This window comes from Oryx dammah, unplaced genomic scaffold, assembly GCF_014754425.2.
Source record: "Oryx dammah isolate SB20612 unplaced genomic scaffold, SCBI_Odam_1.1 HiC_scaffold_18, whole genome shotgun sequence".
Lineage (NCBI taxonomy): Eukaryota > Metazoa > Chordata > Mammalia > Artiodactyla > Bovidae > Oryx > Oryx dammah.
The window spans coordinates 38846578-38862655 of record NW_024070202.1 but is presented as its reverse complement, the minus strand read 5'-3'; the positions used below and the strand labels follow the sequence as shown (position 1 = coordinate 38862655).

General features: G+C 35.8%; 1 protein-coding gene across 13 annotated transcripts in view; it reads right to left on the bottom strand.

Moving 5' to 3' along the window:
- CACNA2D1 (calcium voltage-gated channel auxiliary subunit alpha2delta 1) overlaps nt 1-16078 on the bottom strand; it is a 539624-nt gene that overhangs the window by 291636 nt on the left and 231910 nt on the right. The gene's annotated exons all lie outside the window — the stretch shown is intronic.

Sequence of the window (16078 nt, the reverse complement as noted above, 5' to 3'; positions counted from 1 at the left end):
TCTTCATTTTCCAGTATGTGCTGTCCTCAGCATTAAGAGATGTTACACTGTGGCCTTCAAATAACTGGACCTCTTTATCCTAAAGAGTTATATATGGAGACCCAGAGGGATGGTACGGGGAGGGAAAAGGGAGCGGGGTTCAAGATGGGGAACATGTATACACCCGTGGTGGATTCATGTTGATGTATGGCAAAACCAATACAATATTGTAAAGTAATTAGCCTCCAATTAAAATAAATAAATTTAAATTTAAAAAAAAAAAAGCTTTCTAAGGCATCTCAAATGAATGCTGTGGGTGAGGGAGCTTTTTATAAACAACATGTCAGTCTAGAACCAACTCATTCCCATGTTTGGAATAATCCATTGAAAGGTCATAAGAAAACCAAAAGTGAGGGCCCATCAGAACAGACATCTGCAAACTATTTTCTGATCTTGAACATAGGCTTGTCCTTACAAAGCACAGCTGTATTGAATTTGTTCTACCCTATTTTAAAAGTAATGGGTTCTTTTTCTTTCTTTCATTCTCCTAATATTCATACCAGTTTTTTTGTTTCCAAATACATTTGTTTCAGGTCAAATAAATCTGATGCATTTCCAGTACATTTCTTATATTCTTTTAATTTCTCACCACACAAAGTAAAATTTTCTAGAAGAGAAATAACAGTAGAATATGAAGACGTTTATCAAAATCAATTTGATTTGCTACATATTCATGAGATATTTCATAATAAACATTCTAAACTTTCCTTTTCTAAAAATTAAACTGTTGACATATTCTTACTTCTGTGGAATATTCTGGAACTTAAAGCATCATCATAATGAGACACTTTACTCTTAACAATGGTTTTAGTTTATCAAGTATTTCAGTTACCCAAATATCAGATTTCTACCAAAATTAAATAACTAGAGTTCAAAGGATCCAAAAGTAAAGTACAAAAAGAAACGATGTCCCAAATGTCAAAGAAAACTCTATAAATAAGCAACCAAAAAACCAGTAAATACACTAACAAACAATCAAAAAATAATTGTAAATTTAAAACCTCTTGATCTTCACACTAGCTATAAACTTAAATGAATATCATTAAAAGTTTCATGGCTGAAATAGTTGAAAAAGAAAAACATAAAAATAGGAAAGAAAGAAGAAATGGAGGGAGGGAAGAAAAAGAGATTCAAGGAATACACATCTTTTTCTAAAAGATGAGGTTGGAGACACTTTAAATCACAATATATGATATCCTTTCTATGTCACACCAGTGGAGAATTATTTTGCAGTTACCTACTTTAAAAGTGCTACTTTCTTTTTCTTTATAATGTCTTTGACCATCTCTATTAAGGACAGAAGCTATCACCTGTCTGACTGGCCTAGCATGTGAGAGGTTTCTGTGAGTCATTTGTTCCTCTCAACAATCTTTTTTTCTGAACTCTTTAAACAATATACTTTGAATTAATTACAAGTCACACACACAACATGACAGTACCCTGAAGCTATGAGATATAACACAGGAGGATAATCAGAACAGCTAGAAATCTAGGCTTGTGCCTTATGTTATGCTGATGTCTGATACATCCTGTGCTTGTTTGTTTTTGTTTTAATATCAGGAAAAAGATATAAAGACATAAATGTCAAAGCCAGGTCAAATAAATCTGATGCATTTCCAAAGTCAACTAAAAATTTAAACAAAATTAAAGAGAGAAAGGAAATTTCAATTTAGGTAAAGATAAAATTGCAATCATTTTATGGCAGCTATTCTATTACTGCCATAAGCAAGATCTACGATCAGTCATGGTGAAGTTTCACACACATACAAACTAATATTTTTATCGTGGAAATATTTTATCAGGCTGGTACATAACCATATGTCTATCTCATTAATTTCAAATGAAAAGAAAGGAAAAATAAATTTAAGGATATTAAAATGCAGAATAGTTTCAGGAGCAAAATATCACTAATATTTCATTTTGAACATTTGTCCATTTCTTTCTTCATCATATTTGACACCATCATTATAATCAATGTCAATCGAGCTAACACACATTAAGTTGTTTTTTCTAATGTGGGAGATATTATGCTACAGCTTTACGGAGACTATTATTTAATTCTCAGATAAACTCTTATAGAAGGTACTACTTGTACCCACACCTAAGAGATAAGAAAACTGATGCTTAAGGAGGCTCACTTACTGAAGGTCAGACAGTTAGTAAATACTGATCTTAAAATAGAGAAAATTTTCTCTAGACCTATTTCTAGAGTTGAACACAACTGAGCGAGTAACACAGCTCAGACCTAGAATTATTAAGCCTGCAATATGCTTCTTCTCCAGGAAATGGCTAGGTTATCTGCAAGTATTTTTTCCCCAAAACTCTAAACTTTATTTTGTATCGGGTTATATCAAATTAACAATGTTGTGGTAGTTTCAGGTGAGCAGCAAAGGAACTCAGCCATACATATACATGTATCCATTCTCCCCCAAATCCCCTCCCATCCAGGCTGGCACATAAAATTGAGCAGAGTTCCATGTGCTATACAATAGGTCCTTACTGGTTATCCATTTTAAATATAGTAGTGTATACAGGACCTTCCCAAAGTCCCTAACTATACCTTCCTCCCATCAACCGTAAGTTCATTTTTTTAAGTCTCTGAGCCTCTTTCTGTTTCACAAGTAAGTTTACTTGTATTTCTTTTTAGATTCCACATATAAGGGATGTCATAGAATATTTCTCCTTCTCTGTCTAACTTACTTCACTCAGTATGAATTCTATCCATGTTGCTGCAAATGGCATTATTTCATTATTTTTGATGCCTGAGTAATATTTCATTGTATATATGTATCACATTTTCTTAATCCATTGCTCTATTGATGGGCATTTAAGTTATCTGCAAGTCTTTACTCCAAATTATTTTCTACTTGATAATATTTCCAAAGATGCCCTATTATACAATAGGAGTAGAGGCTTTTTCTGCATTGTAAATTTATAATTTTCTTTTTTTTTAGTTACAAATTTATTGATCACCAAGAAAGAACTGATCAGAGAAGGAAGGTCCAACTTCCGATACTGATGCAAAGCTTCATTTTCTCTATAGCAGCTGAGAACCAGACACAATACAGGTCCACCTGAGTTTCATATCTTTACTGCCTTCTGTTAGAATTTTGTTCTGTTAGAATATTCTGTTAAAATATTCTGTTAGAATATTTTTCTCAAGAACTCTCCAGCAAGTGGCTTATGATATGAGCCAATTAAAATTTTAAGCAGTTAGATACTTTGGACTGTGTGTTTTTTTTTCAAATTTATTTTTAGTTGAAGGATAATCGCTTTACAGAATTTTATTGTTTTCTGTCAAAGTTCAACACAAATCAGCCATAGGTATACATATACACCCTTCCTTTTGAACCTCCCTCCCATCTTCCTCCCCATCCCATCCCTCTAGGTTGATACAAAGACCCTGTTTGAGTTTCCTGAGACATACAGCTTTTTTTTTTTTTAACATTTTAAAATAATTGGAATAAAGAAATTAGCCTGTAGTTGTGGAGAAAGGAATCAGGGTAGGCAAGCTTTCCCCAAATGGCCTTCATGGGATCCTTCATTTCAGGACAGCTTTATTTCTCTTCTGTGGTGCTAAAATTAATTTTAAATTGAAAATATGGATCAAAAAAGATGTTTCAAAAACTTGTTCGCTTGTAAAATGACAGTGTAAGATCCCCTAAGGAATCTACAACTGTGTAAATGATTTACCTAATATATACTTATCTAAAAAATATAAACGGTTTTAGGACAACAAAGACTTATGAGAGAACCAGACCACCTATAACCATATGGATACAAGGAGTATAGGTAAAACATTTTTGATTTAGGATTCTTACTAAATACATATAGTGCATACTTCATGAAAATTATTTTATATAGCTTTTCTTAAAACCTGGAGAGAACATGTAATTATTTTTTTCAGTTTCTTTGTCATGTATATAATGGTATCATGATTCTACCTCCAGAATTTTATGCTTCCAATAGTAACAGAAAATCATAAGCTTTTCATGATTATTTTTGCTGTTTATATGTAATACCTACTAACAATTAAAAGACAATTAAGATATCTGTTGCATTTATTTTTAAATAAAGAATTATAACTAGAAGTATAAGTGACCTTATATTTTAACATTTTAGGAATATCTTCAAAGGAAAGTTATTTTCTTTGAATAAAAAAGATGTATTTTCATAGTTCTCCTGCTGTAAATTTTTATAAATAAGAAAACTGTTAGAAAAGTTCACAGGATAACTTTAAATCTAGTCATACTTAAATAAAAAGTACAAACTTGATCCTAAAATTAAAACTACATTTTAGTTACAAAAATACCTGAACAACATTCTCATCTATGTTTTATGCTTAATTTTATCTTATTTTGATGAGAACATTGAAATATCAATATAAAAATAGAATGCCCATACAAAATGTTTTAGACATAGGAAAAGTCTACAATGTTGACAATTGATTTTCATACGTAGAATCTTTATGAAAGGATAAGTTCCCTTTTAATGATATAAAGATTACTGCAGATTTGTTTATTGGTTTGTTCTTCAAAAGAAGTAAGCATGGCTTCTGAGAATGGCAGATGTCACGACCATTAGTAAAAAACTTTTATAAGCATCTCACTTTGGGTTGCTATAAAAATTACTGTGGACTAGGTGGCTTAAGCAACAGAAGTTAAGTCTGGAAGGCTGGAAGTCACAATAAACATTCAATCTCATGATGTGTTAATACTCTTTAAAATTACTGAGGACTCCAAAAGGTTCTGGGTATGTGGGTTATATCTGTTAGGACTTATTCTATTAGCAATTAAACTAAGAATCTTTAAATTATAACCTACTGATTATTTTAGTAGAAATAATAATCCTCATATTATATGATTAAATAACATAGTTTCATGAAAATAAACAGATTTTTTTAGAAAACAATGAGAAGATTAGCAAAGATACATAGTGTGAAAATAAAGGAATATTTTAGTGTGTTTATAGAGAACTGTGGATAAATTTTTGTGATACCACATCATAACTCAACAAATAGAAATTTCTAAAATTTCTTAAAAGTTAGTGCAATGAAAAATCTGAAAGCCTATCAACGAACATTTCCTTCTGTATTACACTGAAATGGATTATTGGTATATTTTACATGTGAAGTATATCTTTTTTACTCATGAATAATGTGTAACTTGCACTCCCTCTCAAAGGGTTCTGTAGAGTCCCAGATGAGCCTCAACCACACTTTAAGAATCAATGATTCTGAATGTTTAAATACAGACAACTTCTGAAATACTTTCACATTATACACATGCCAAATAAACATTACACTTCGAGTTTGCATATTACACATAAGACTCACTCCTAACACTCTGTCTACAATAGATTCTTGGAATTCCTACCAGAGCTAGGACATGGTCTTAGATTTCCAACCTCAGGGTGAAACAACTATTTGTTGTTAAATCAGCTCACTGTTAGAATAATATTAAACTATTTACAAATGCTAATAGCACATCAAAATGACTGCCAGACAAGTTACAGAATAATTTCTATAACGGTGCTTTTAAAGTCAATACCATGATTTTGATACAAAGAAAAATCCTTATAGTCAAAAGAGCTGAACAATTTTGAGTAATGAAAGGCCTGCTGGCTATAATAAAAATAAGGGTTTTCTTTCAATCTCTCTATAATACCAATTGTTTTTACCACTATATGAGGAATCACAGCCCCTCTTCAAAATCAGGACCCATTTCTTTAGGTGCTAGAAGAATATCATCCTAATATGAGCAAAATAATTAATAAAGGAGGAAACTGAAAGTCGCTCAGTCATGTCCGACTCTTTGCGACCCCATGCACTGTACAATCCATGGAATTCTCCAGGCAGAATACTGGAGGGGGTAGCTGTTGCCTTCACCATGGCTCCCCAACCAGGGACTGAACCCAGATCTCGTGCATTGTAGGTGGATTCTTTACCAGCTAAGCCACCACGGAAGCCCAAAAATACTGGAGTAGGTAGCCTATTCCTTCTCCAGTGGATCTTCCTGACCCAGGAATTGAACCGAGGTCTCCTGCATTGCAGGCAGATTCTTTACCAGCTGAGCTATCAGGGAAGCCCCAATAAAGGAGTGGTGGATGGAAGAAAGAGTCTCTGCTGGCCCCAGAATAGAAAAAGGCAGTCCAAAGATGAAGTTCAAATTGAAAAACAACAATAACTTATAAGAGTCATTATCAGAAGCTAATCTTTCATGGTCAGTTGAGATCTGGGTGACCAGAAAAAGCTATTCTAGGCTACAGATATATTAACTATAGTGATAGGGACCTATGGCTAAAGTTGTATGACTTTCTATACTGAAAAATGAAGATTTTTATTCCATGAACCAAGTGAACTTTTCCATTAGGTCCAATCTAACAGAAGAGATTATTTATCAAAACTACTTTCTCCACTGTGACAACTTCCCTGCCATCCTGAAGACAAACACCTGCTGACTGATTTCTGGAAAGTGAAACTGTTAGTTGCTCGGTTGTGTTGGACTCTTTGTGATCTCACGGACTGTAGCCTGCCATGGAAGTCTCCAGAAAAGAATACGGGAGCAGGCTGCCATTCCCTTCTTCAGGGGATCTTCTGACCCGGGGATAGAACGGGTCTCTTGCATTGCCAGCACATTCTTTAGTATCTGAGACACCAGGGAAGCCCTTCTACTTTCTAGAGAACACTTTATGGTTTCTTTTAAGCTATTATCATTTAGTATACAGCTAAGCTCTTGAGGGCAGATATCATGTCTTACTCTTTGTATTAAATGTCAAGTTTCTAATTGCCACAGACTAAATACTAAACAAGTGTAATGATTATTTACTCATTAAATAAATATCCCATTAAAATTTGAAAGTTTTTTTCAGGATTTTTTATTCTTCCTAGCTTCATTTTTGTATTCTGCTTCTAGTGCTTTATCTAAAATGCTAAATTGTCACTCAGCTTATTCCAAAAATAGGATTTTACTTTCAATGCGCTGGATCTCTAAACATTAAAAACTCCAAAACCCACTGTACAACATTTTCTATTCTCTTCAATCTGTCAGCCTTACAACCTTTCCTCAAAGTATCCTCTACTGAAAATATCTACGGTACACACGAAAGATTTACTTAGCCAGGCAACGTGATCAACGTGCAGTACTTGTCATTTTTCTTCTCTCCTTTACGTCTAGATGTAGAAATAGGGGAACATAGTAAGCATCGTGCTATACTTGTACTTCAGTTGAAGGACCTTGTGGGCAAATCATACCTCTGAATGGTACTGATAGGGTTGTTGTATGGATTAGACAATATACATGGAAAGCATCCCATGCACAGTAGGTATTTAACACATTACTGAGCCTTAAAAAAAAATTTAAAAAAACCTTCACTGCCATCAGGCTTGTCCAAAACACCATCATTTCTACTTAAACAACTACAACTGCTCCTATTTGATTTTTCTGATTCCATGTCTGTCCCCCATTCCCAACACATGCAGTCATCCTTAAAATATAAATCTGATGTTACTTTCTTGCTCAAAATCATCCAATGGCTTCCCTTTCTTGTACCTATTATGAAAGATCGGAAGCAATGTGCATTGCACTCCCACTACGACTTTGCTGGCCGCCTTCTGGTTCTGTAAAGAGACTAGGCACACTCTGACCTTGGACACTTATTACATCTAAAGATCCACTGCCTGGAATTCTCTTCCTTTCACTTCCCTCACTTTACTTCAATGGTCTACTCAAATATTCCCTTATCATCACCCCTTCAACTCCACTCCTGTCACTCTGTTTCATCCAGTCCTACCTGCTGAAGATCAAGAACAGTTTCTGCTACTTGGAGGCCCCTCAAAAGTATCTACTAAATGAATGAATATACAATTAATAATAATTCTTAAAAATTTCAGATACATGCAGAATTGTAAAATTATGGAAAAACATTTCTCATGAACTTAATTTTTTATTTAGCTATTATTACAGTTTTTTTTTTATTTTTTAACTTGGAGGATAATTGCTTTATAATGTTGTGTTGGTTTCTGTCATACAAAAATGTGAATCTGTCGTAAGTATATTCATGTCCCCACCCTCTTGAACTTTCTTCCCATCCCTCCTCATCCCATCCCTCCTCATCCCATCCCACCCCTTTAGGTTGCATGACCTTTAATTTAAAAATAAGAATAGCTAGTATTCATTGAAAGCTTATTTACCATACATCAGGCATTAACTAATTTGTTCCTCACACAAAACAGATACTGTAGGAATAATCATTGTCCCAGATGAAAAAACTGAGGTTCAACAAGCTAAATAATTAGCTCAAGGTTACACAGAGAAGGAAGGAATCTGATTTTTAACTCAGGGATTCTGGGTCCAGAGTCCATCTGATTCAACACACTAATTTCCAAGAAGAACTTCACAACAGAAATATTTTAAGTCCTACAACATTCATCTTCTTGTAGGGTTCATAAAATAATTTTGATCTACTGTTTTATGTGTCAAATGATTTGTTGCAATTCAAGGAGCATTTTTTCCTGTCATGTTGGGAAGGGTAGGAAATAAGACAGGACCTATTTCTCAGTCAGCCCACACTTGATAGTTCACAGAGGTCTGAGGAGACGTAGCTCTCTGTCTCAACAGAAACTGTATGAACTGCTCCTGTTCATCAATCATGCAGTGGCTGTTTACTCATCCCCAGGCCACATTTCTCTCCACATGGCATCTGGGTCTTCCTCTCAGCAAAGGTACAATGTGCAACGACAGATGAAATTCTGCTCCTATTTGGATGTGAAATTCAAAACTAAGTTGGAATGTCTCACTGTTGGAAAACAAACTTAGATCAGTAATGAGACACAAAATTCATGCTTGATAAGACTGTCCAATGTAAAAATATATTCACTTTCAAATTCATGATGAAAAGTTAATACATAGAACTATACAAAAATCATTCTCTCTTAACTTTTGCTGTATTCTAATTTATAGATTAATTTTTGTCTAAGTGACCCTGCTACTTTGCTGACAGAATTGTTCAAATGTAGAAAAATAAATTGACAGAAATTAATGCAGGGAGCAGTAAGAATTATGACCAGAAGTAGTTATGTTAAATAACATAGAACCTATTCTACAGGCTCTGCCAATTATGGAATTAAATCACTATGGATACAGCTAGGAAATAGGAGAATAGAATGCTCATATAAGAATTAAGAACTAGGCTTTTTGTTCTTTACAAAAGGTAGCTGACTGGCTTACCTACTCTGTACTTCAATAAGCTCACTATAAAATTTATGTAATCACTTAGATTTTCTGCCTGACTCAAAGTTCAATGAAGAATGGTGCTGATTTTGAGATTCATGAACTGCCTACCAGATTTAGATTCATCAGTCTCTAGAAACTGCCCACAGTATTTTGTGTAGGCATGTATATGTCAATTTTTCTGTAAAAACTTCCACATCTTACACCAATTTTTCAAGGGAATCCATGACTTAACAGAGTTTAAGAAAAAATAGCCTATTCAGTATAATCATGAAAAATAGGTGCTCTTTGATATTTGTGTATTTTATATGCAAACACACATGCATATACAAAATATATGGAAGAGAAGTTTTATAAGACTTGCAACCAAGATTTCTGTTTGGGTTTAAGTCAACCTTCATAAAGAAATGTCAACTCATCCTCTATCAGAGCACAGTTTTTAAATTGTTAATTTATCAATGTGTTGAATAGACAGAGGTGGTCCTTCTGATCCTATTTTCTATCAACATAAGTGTATTTCTAAAATGGCTGACAATAAGCCATTTAATTGAGCACCCATGCATATTTATCATGGCTCTCCATGCAAATACAGATTTGAAATAGGTCTAAAGTTTGTAGAGAAATTAAGTGCTATAAAGATAATAGTTTATTCATCATTTAAAATGAAACCAATTCCCAAATGCAAAACACATATTAAAAGATCCATCATAATTCTACTTCAGTGTTGTTTTAGTACAAAATATATAATTATATTTAAAAAGTCATGTCCCAGGTAGTTGTTTAGTTGGTTTACTAGGCGTCAGTCCTTCTTAGACATCTTTTGAAAAGTACAGGTGAATAAGAGTCCATTTAGGGCCAACTGACTTTCTTACACCAAAGACTCACTGATTCTCATTGATTTAAGAAATATGAACAGCTCAAAATGCCATCACCAACACGCCAACAATCGCCTCCACAACTCACCAACCACCATTTATTGAGAGCTGACTCACACTCTGCTGGGCATTTCACATATATTTTTTCATTTGTCCTCACAAGAGATTGAAAGGAAGGCTACTGAAGTGCATTTTAAATGAGGTAAAGGATTATTACCTAGACCTCCTTTCTGGGTCAAAGGCTTTTCCTATTACACATTCTTTTGGAGAAAGGAAAGAACTGATTTAAGTTCTCAGACAAGTGTGCAGACTCTGAGACATTCTGTCATTCTGCTAGCATATCATCTCTTCAGAGGGATCAATTAAAAAACAGCTGAGCTACAGGGACAATGAAGCAGGCTTTCTGAGTACAGATAAGGAAAGGATACCTTCAATTATCCATCATATTAGAAATTAGAACAGATTCATCAGACACAACTGAAATGACTAAGCAGTAGCAATAGACCAAAAAAAAAAAGAAAAGAATATCCTAAAGGAAGAAGAAATATGAGATTCAGGGGCTTACTCCTATAATATTAGACAGAGAAACTATCTTAACTGTTATTCTGGACTTCTCATTTAACTCCCAAATTGTATGTTTATATACTTCCTAATATACTAGATCTTTTAGTCCTTCATTTAGTCCTTTTAAATGAAGAATCACTTGAACCAGATGCAGTGCTCAGTTTAACTTGTAGTATAAAACTATTTTAGGAGGTTTTCACTTTGCATTATATAAAACACATATAATATTACAATTCTTATCTGCACAAGGACAATGAAAAATTTTAAACTATCTTGGAATGATTTGCTCCCGAAATTTCATGCTAAAAATTAAAACTACCTTAAAAAAAAAAAAACTTGAATACAGATTAATAAAATTGAAAGATGTTGCTCTAGAGCTAAATACAGTCTCTAGGATATAAAGAGTTGAAAAAACAATAAAATAGTGTCCCTCCCCCACCTTTGTGGCAGCAAACTTATTCATACTGAAAGAGCTCAGGACCTTTGGTCTGAAAGGTTGGAAAAAGTTAAAAATGATCCAGCCAAAAATACGTCATCGTCTTACATGGCTCACAAAGAACAGGAAAAGGTCTCTAAATGCTGATATACAAGTGCAACTGATCTCCAAAAGTATGAGAAAATAAATTATATAAACTACAAAGTTGAGAGTTTGCTATTGATTCTGGCAAAGGCTTTAGGATAGGTTTTGAGTCCTGAGAAGATTAAATTGCATCAAGTATCTGACTGGTTATTGGTTTAGAAAGCTATTAAGATCTCTTCTGAACCAGAAATTATAGGCCTATCAGTAATAGGGACTGGTTTGGGTTCTCTGGATAAACATGTTCCTAAAATGATGAAGAAAATGTATTAGATTAACACAACTTAATAAAAACCTCACATGATAGCAGTATATGGCCTAGGATTACGAGGGATTCCTCTGGATCTGTTTAGATCTGATTCTGTTCTTATTCCTGTTTCATAATTCTTTATCTGAAAATTTGAGGGCTAGAGTTTAGAATACTTTTAAAATTTTTACAGAGAAACTATATAGATGAATATATACTAATGAATAAGCTATTACATTAAACTTCCCAGCACCCAAGATTAAACACAGTGAAATGTCAATTGCACTGTGTTTAATACTGGGTTATGGGAATTCAGTAAATAGCTCTCTATAAATAAGGGCTCGTGTACCTATAGTTTTGTGACTTTACATTAATTATTTAATTGCTACAGGCAAATTATTTAGTTCACATTAATTATTTAATTGCTACAGGCAAATTATTTCATTACTATGAATTTCAGTTCCCACATCTTGAAAAACAAGGAAACAACTACTATCTTAATGGATGCTGGTGATAATTTAATAAAAGTGTATGTAAAACACTGGATAGAAAACCAGGAATTACCATGACACACCCAGAACCAGACACTCTGGAATGTGAAGTCAAGTGGGCCTTAGAAAGCATTTACTATGAACAAAGTTAGTGGAGGTGATGGAATTCCAGCTGAACTGTTTCAAATCCTAAAAGATGATGCTGTGAAAATGCTGCACTCAATATGCCAGTAAATTTGGAAAACTCAGCAGTGGCCACAGGACTGGAAAAGGTCAGTTTTCATTCCAATCCTAAAGAAAGGCAACGCAAAAGAATATTTAAACTACTGCACAATTGCACTCATCTCACACTAGCAAAGTAATGTCAACATTCTCTAAACGAGGCTCCAACAGTACGTGAACTGAGAACCTCCAGATATTCAAGCTGGATTTAGAAAAGGCAGAGGAGCCAGAGATCAAATTGCCAACATCCGCTGGATCATAGAGAAGACAAGGGATTTGCAGGAAAAAACATCTACTTCTGCTTCACTGACTACTCTAAAGCCTTAGACTTAAGAGTTGTGGATTGCAACAAACAGTGGAAAATTCTTAGAGATGGGAATACCAGATCGCTTTACTTGCCTCCTGAAAAATCTGTTAAGAAGCAACATTTAAAACTGGAGATGGAAAGACTGGTTTCAACTTGGGAAAGGAGTACGACAAGGCTGTATAATATCACCCTGCTTATTTAACTTCTATGTAGAGTGTGTTAGTTGCTCAGTCATGTCTGACTCTCTGACCTCATGGACTTCATAGCCTGCCAGGCTCCTCTGTCCATGGAATTCTCCAGGCAAGACTATTAGAGTGGGTACCCTCTTCCTTCTCCAGGGGATCTTCCCAACCCAGGGATAAGACCTGGGTCTCTCGCCCTACAGGCAGATTCTTTTATCATCTGAGCCACCAGGGAAGCCCCCAGTACATCATGTGAAATCCTGGGCTGGATGAATCACAAGCTGAAATAAAGACTGCTAGAAGATATATCAATAACCTCAGATATGCAGATGATACCACCTTAATGGCAGAAAGTGAAGAGGAACTAAAGTCTCTGAACGATGATGAAAGAGGAGCATGAAAAAGGTGGCTTAAAACTTAACATTCAAAATACTAAGATCATGGTATCCAGTCCTGTCACTTCATGGCAAACAAATGAAAAAAATGGAAACAGTGACAGATTTCATTTCCTTGGGCTCTAAAATCACTGTGGACTGTGACTGTAGCCATGAAATCAAAAGACATTTCCTCCTTGGAAGAAAATCTATGACAAACCTAGTGAAGTGAGTGAAGTCACTCAGTCGTGTCCGACTCTTTGTAACCCCATGGACTGTAGCCTACCAGGCTCCTCTGTCCATGGGATTTTCCAGGCAAGAGTACTGGAATGGGTTGCCATTTCCTTCTCCAGAGTATCTTCCTAAGCCAGGGATCGAACCCAGGTCTCCCACATGGTAAGCAGACACTTTTACCGTCTGAGCCACCAGGGAAGTCCTAGACAGCATATTAAAAAGCAGAGACATCACTTTCAACAAAGGTCCATACAGTGAAAGCTAAGTTTTTTCCAAAAGTTAGGTACAAATGTTAGAGGTGGACCATAAAAAAGGCTGTGCACTGAAGAACTGATGCTTTCAAACTATGGTGTTGGAGAAGACTCTTGAGTGTTCCCAGGACAGCAAGGAGATCAAACCAGTCAATACTAAAGGAAATCAACCCTGAATAATCATTGGAAGGACTGATGATGAAGCTCTAATACTTTGGTCATCTGATGCAAAGAGCTAACTCACTGGAAAAGACCCTGATACTGGGAAGGATTGAGGGCAGGAGGAGAAGGGGACAACAGAGGATAAGATGGTTGAATGGCAATCTACTGATCACTGACTCAATGGACATGAGTTTGAACAAACTCTGGGAGACAGTAAAGGACAGGGAAGCACAGTGTGCTGCAGTCCATGGGGTTGCAAAGAGTCAGACATGACTTAGCAACTGAACAACAGCAACAAATTATTAATTTTACAACCTTTGCTCTAAACAGGTGGTTTAGTGGTCAATGCTAGCCACACTAAAAACAAAAAGGGATCTTTTAAAAAAAAATAGTAATACCTGGGTCCCACACACTATCAGTTGCACTGGTATTTCTCTGCTGGTATGACCAGGAACATGATAGTTTTCAAAGCTCCCTCTTGATTCTGCTATCAGAGAGATTAAAAACCACCATTCTAAATACATCATCACTGGGACTGGATGCTGCTGCTGCTTTTTTTTTTTTTTTTTTCTTTTTGTAGCATCTAACGACGCTCTGAACAAATTCATCATCAAAAAAGGGAATGACCAATTGCTTAAGAAGATATGTCTGCCAGTTTACATAAATAGTCTTTCCATTAGAAATTTCTTAAATTAGTTCAGTGTGTATGGACTTAGATTACTCGGTGGTTGTTTTCTCACAGTCTAACTACTTCGAGGAAAACGTCTAGCCCCACAAATACAAGTGACTAAGGCTTACATCCAAAGTGCACCAACTGTGAGGCTCTGGAAGAGCACATTACTTTCTTTAACCCTGTGTGTAATGATTCCACTTGCACATGGCTCCTTCTTTGATGAAACCCTCTCAGACCCTGTATGACAACAGAGCTCTGACTCACAACTTCTGAAGCAACCAACTTGGGAAACCACACTACAATTCTGCAGCAACTTGCTCAGCACTGTCAGAACTTGGTCGAAGTTCTGCCAGCATCTCTATACTCTCGCCCTGTGTTGCAACTCAGGATCCACCAAAGAAAGCCATCGGTGTGCCCAACCAATCACATAAGATGCCCCACATCTCGACAGTCCTCCGTAGCTTCCCCTTGCCAACATCTTCCTATCACAGAACACTCTAAGCCCTTCCGCTTTTTTTTGTAATGCTGCCCCACTCCCCTCCTTGCCCCTGTGTCTAGGCCAAGTACAAGTGATGGTGGCTGCCATATAAAGCTCAGAATAGACAGCCTCTGTCTTTTCTAACACGCAAGGTCTTCATTTACTTCCAGAGTTCGGTGGATGAGTGGCATAAAGGCTAGGAACACAGCTCGATTTCCTGTTACATTTTTCCATCCATTCATTTAAACTCTGCGTGGAAGGACAACATGCACGCAGAAAGTCATATCTCCCAAGCATAAGACTCAATGAATTTTTATAAACCAAAGCTATGGTTTTTCTAGTAGTCAAGTATGGATGTGAGAGTTGGACCATAAAGACAGCTGAACACTGAAGAATTGATGCCTTTGAATTGTGGTATTGGAGAAGACTCTTGAGAGTTCCTTAGACTGTAAGGAGATCAAAACAGTCAATCCTAAAAGAAATAAACCCTAAATATTCATTGGAAGGACTGACACTGAAGCTCCAATACTTTGGCCACCTGATGCAAAGAGCCAATTCATCAGAAAAGACCCTGATACTGGAAAGGACTGAGGGAAGAGGAGAAGGGTGCAACAGAGGATGAGATGGTTAGATAGCATCACTGAATCAATAGACAAGGGTGTGAACAAACTCCAGGAGTAGGTAAACATGCTACAGTTCATGGGGTTCCAGAGTCAGAAACTACTTGCCAACTGAACAACAATAACAAACACACCTGTGTAATGAGCTCAGAGGTGAAAAAACTCCACATTCTGAGCAGCCCCCAAATACCCTCCTTTGCACTCCCTTCCAGGCACTAGAGTTTCCCCCAGAGTAACTTCTATGCTAACTGCTAATCCCAGTGCAGCTTGGCTTGCTTGATATTTTATTGATATGGAATTAGGGAAAAGCATCCACTTGTGGTGTCCAGCTCTCTTCACTCAAGGCTATGTTACAGTTTTGTCCTTATTATAGCATATTTTCTCTGCCATATCATATTCCCATGTCATAAATGTACCACAGTTTATGCTTCTATTTTTACTGTTGATGGACATTTGAGTAGCTTCCAGTTTGGTGCTACTAAAAATAGTGCTGATCACTATTTACAATAGCCAAGACATGGAAACACCTAAATGTCCATTGACAGATAAATG